The sequence below is a fragment of the Marmota marmota genome, unplaced genomic scaffold (assembly GCF_001458135.2).
Source record: "Marmota marmota marmota unplaced genomic scaffold, marMar, whole genome shotgun sequence".
In the NCBI taxonomy this organism is placed as follows: Eukaryota; Metazoa; Chordata; class Mammalia; order Rodentia; family Sciuridae; genus Marmota; species Marmota marmota.
This window is the reverse complement of record NW_025999842.1, coordinates 25,616,603-25,621,056: the sequence shown is the minus strand read 5'-3', so window position 1 is coordinate 25,621,056 and position 4,454 is coordinate 25,616,603. Positions and strand designations below refer to the sequence as shown.

At 41.6% G+C, this 4,454-nt stretch overlaps 1 long non-coding RNA gene across 1 annotated transcript in view; it reads left to right on the top strand.

Annotated features, from left to right (window-relative positions):
- The first annotated feature begins 2,027 nt into the window (after positions 1 to 2,027).
- The window catches only part of LOC125618808, a 17,633-nt gene continuing 15,206 nt past the window's right edge, over positions 2,028 to 4,454 (top strand). Inside the window, exons 1-2 of the long non-coding RNA XR_007350258.1 lie at positions 2,028 to 2,165; positions 2,576 to 2,637. This is a non-coding gene — a long non-coding RNA (uncharacterized LOC125618808). The remainder of the gene's footprint in view (positions 2,166 to 2,575; positions 2,638 to 4,454) is intronic.

Genomic DNA, 4,454 nt, shown 5'->3' with positions numbered 1-4,454 from the left:
CTTATGGATTGATTTTTATGATGTAAATATATGTTATAAAACTAAAGAAAAACAACCATGTGATTTGTGGCTTGCGGGGCTCTTGTTTAAAGTGACATATATTCACCTCAAACTTGCTCTCTTCATCAAATATTTATCAAGGGCCTACAATGTCACAGTTTTATTGGTTTTAAAGATATAACAAAACCTAAAACAGGAAAGGAACCCTTCTTTTTTGTAGCCTCCATTATGATACTTAAAAATAAACAAATAGACAAAAATATTAGATGAATAAAAAAGGGAGGTAAGGTATTGGTTGGATGTAGCTCACTGCTAAAGTACCCCTATGCTGTGTTGGCCAGCCATTTCTGAGTAATAAGCCAGCACATTATCTCAGTGACACGGGACACCAAGCATTTGTTTAGCTCACATGTCCAGGGTGGCTGACCCAGCTCTGTGGATCCCAGTGGAGCTGGCCCATGCATCTGCAGATCTAGGCTGGGGAGGCTGTGGTACAGAGCTGGAGGTCTGCTCCATGTGTGTCTTGTCTTCCTTGGACCATCAGGTAAAATGAGGCAAGTTCTTCCCCTGGTGATTACAGACTTTAAAGCCCTTCTGCATGTCACGTCTGCTAACATCTCATTGACCATCAGTCATCTGGCTAAGTCCCAAATCAGGGAGAAGGGAAATAGACTCTTTCATGGAAGTGGGGGAAATTGCAAAATTTCATGGTGAAAATTTTGGATACAGAAAGGATGAAATGTGGGTTAAGCAATCTGTCAACAATGGTAACAGTTACAACCTCAGGCTGGTTGGACACACCTCTCCTCTTCCCCCTCCCCTCTCTCTGCCACTAGTCTAGGAGAGTGAGTGAGTGTGTGTGTGTGTGTGTGGTGATATTAACCATACTTTTTCCTATGGCTCCCAGGATACAAACATGTCAGGATCCAAAAAAAAAAAGAAGGGGTGACACTTTTTTTGTTATTCCTGTCTGCATTGAGGTTGTGTCTGCCATTGTGATGTGGTGAGGCACCTGGAATACCCTAATTACTGAGCTCTGAGTCCACCTCTGCAGTGGGCACTGTTGTTGGCATGTCTATTGGAACCAGATAGGAACACTGGGTGATGGGGTAAATAAGACAAGGGGACTGTCCTTCAAATACCAAGTATTTTGGTAATTGTTCACATATATAAGAGCATTTTCTCAACATGGAAATTAGGTTCTCTTTGACTATTTCTATTATTTTGGGGGGATGTTACCTGGAAAGTTTTCATATTATTCATTTAGAACAAGCTCTTATTATCAGTGTAAGTCTGTCTCTGAAAGTATTAGTTCCTGTTAACATTTTATTCATAAGGCTTTTCAAGGGGCAAAGTATTAAATGAGGAAAAAAAGTTGGAAATTTCCCATTCTGGGCTGACAGCAAATATTTTTTTGTGATATTGAACCAGACATTGGCTTAGCAGCAGCATAATATGCAGGGTCAGCGGCCCACCCAGAGCCTGACTTTGCTCCTGTGTCCATACCTGTGACTCAGTTAAGCCCTGCCTGGTCTAAGCTGATCACACATGTCTCTTTTTTCCCACCTGTGGCTGAGGGGTGGGCCATAATCCAGTACTAGACAAGGAGATGAGAAGGAGTTTCTGAACATTTTAGCTCTTAAAAGGAGACACCAAGCTGGGCACAATGGTGGTGGCACAGTGGTGGTGGCACAGCAGCGGTGACGCATGCCGGTGATACCTGCTACTTAGGAGGCAGAGACGGAAGGATTACAAGTTTGAGGAAAGTTTGAGGTCAGCCTTGGCAATTTAGTGAAACCCGATTTCAAAATAAAAAGAAGATTTGGGGATGTAGCTCACTGCTAAAGTACCCCTATGTTCAATCCCCAGTCTCCCCTCCCCTGAAAAGAAAACAAAAGAGGGAGGGAGGGGGGAGGGAGGGAGAGAGAGAGAGAGAGAGAGAGAGAGAGAGAGAGAGAGAGAGAGAGAGAGATATTAAAGAACCACACAAACTTCTGGACTCTGTCATTTGAGGATGTGATGCTGTAACTGTCTTGTGACCATGAGAACATGTGGCTGACTCTCCAGTGATGAAGCAGGAAGATGGAAAGACCCTGGATCCATGACCATGTTGCTGAGCCACTGAATCAATCAACTCCAGAACTGATCTTCTGGACATTTTTAAGGTTAGAAAATAAATTCCCTCTTTAGTTCGGTCTTCAGTTGCTCACTGCCAAAGATGCTGTAATCAAAGAGTTACTCATAGTTGTCAGGGGCCTCTTTCTTACTCAGATTTGAGTATTTGATAGGAGATGACATATTTACATTTACCCCTCACTCTAAATGTCAACTCCCATTGACACATAAAGATATAGTCCTTACTATGACATATGGAGTCTTAACTCCCATCCCCTAACTGTTCTACTACTTAGTTTGCAACAACAAAAATTCTTGTTCACCTTGTACTTTTTTTGTTTTGTTTTGTGATTTCACATATCTGTTTGAAAAACCTCAATCTGATAGAAGATAAAAGGGTGGGGGGAGTATTAAAGCTTTTTTTTTTTTTTTCTCTTTCTGTTTCTGTCTCTCTTAATAGGAAGCTCAATGGAGATGAATTTGTTCTTTCTCTCCATCCCTCATCAACTCTAAAGTGGAGGGGTAAGTGTTAATTTGGCAGAATGAAGTAATCTTACTGAAAAAAGTGAGAGTTGGTGTATTTCAACCTTATTGTTGTGCTTTATTTTTCTTCAAATACTTAGCTTTCAGCATCATGTAGTTTTGAAGACATGAGCAATTTTCTTATTTATGAGGCTAAGCTACTGAAGTCAGTCTCTTCTGGGCTGCCTGTGTTGACATTAATGGGCCCTGCTGTTGGCGTCTTCTCCAGAGGGCCATCCAGTTTAGCTTTACCACGTGAAAGCCTCATAGAAAGTATCAGAGTCCGTGATGTCCTTTTCTCTTTGGATAAACAAATGTGTGGGATTTTTATCCATGACTTATTGCCTGTCTCAGCTAGACCCTTAAGCTTTAAAAACTAATTGAAAAAATTCTCTTTTTCTCCAGACTTGTCTGTTTCAATATTGATGAAATCCTAATAAGGGGAAAACCCCTGGTGGAATACTATATTGGCTTACTCATTGTTTTCAAATGACACATGTTTCACATTTAACATTAAGAAAGTGAATTTCTTTTATTTCAAAAACAAGGCACTTACCTTCTTTGTGGGCTCTTAAAAAGAAGAACTTTTATGTTCCACTGACCAGTTAATTTCAGAGCAAAGAATAGAGAGTGCCCTCAAAAGGGAGTCCACAAAGGAGATAGGAAGGGATCTTACTGTGTAATGGACAACTTTTCTTTCCTAGGCCTCAGGCAGCTCTGTCCATCCAAGAGAAAGCAGAAGGGAGTGCAGCAATTGGAACAGGGAGCAATTTAGGGTTCATTTCTCTGACTCTTAGACTTCCTCTGGTAGCCCAGGGCAAAGAAGCTGAACCATTAGATATGATATAGAATAAGGGCTTGATGATAGGATTTGGCTTAAACAGTTTAGGAGAGGTCTATTGCTTCTATGTCTGATCATATGACTTCTATGAAGTTAGCAGGTGATGGCCATGACATGGGAAGAGTAAGAAATAACTTGGAACCTACAAGCGTGGTTGGAACCTGCAGGGGTCTCTCACCACCTCTGAGGTTTCAGTTTCTGTGATGGGAATAGCCCTCAGGAGAAGCTAATGCCCTCTGCCAGGAATCTGTGTTTGCATTTGGCCTGGGAGGCTGCAAGGCTGAGATCTATAGGAGCTGGGGAGCTGTAGGCCTGACTGCTACATCACTCTGCCTCTCAAACCTTGGCAAAATACTGCCCCCCCATATCTATCTATCTATCTATCTATCTATCTATCTATCTATCTATCTTAGTGCTTGGGGTCAAACCCAGGGGTACTCTACCACTGAGCTATATCTCTAGCTCCTCTTCCTTTTTTAAAAAAATTTGAGACAGGATCTCTGTAAGATGCTGAGGCTGGCCTTAAACTTGTTACCCTCCTGCCTCAGCCTCCAGAGTCTCTGGGAGGACTCATGCCAATATGCCCCATGGCAAGATAACTCTTGAGGCTCCTGCCAACCCAGAACAAGGATGGGAGGGGGTTCTGGGAAATGTAGTTCCAGTTAGCTAAGTTAATATTGTTCAAGTGCACTAGACTGTTGCACAGGTGAATAAAAATGATCTTTGCAGCACTATAATAGTGAATAAGAAATATCCTTAGTGTTCACGAATCAGGAATGGGCCCATAATGTGGATGATGATCTACAAAGTCTTATAAAGAATGAAACAGATCTTGTGTTCAAAATAAACATAGAAAGGGATTCAGTTTCATTTTGTTGCATATGGATTTCCAGTTTTCCCAGCACCATTTGTTGAAGATGCTATCCTTCCTCCATTGCATGCTTTTAGCCCCTTTATCAAATATAAGATAGTTGTA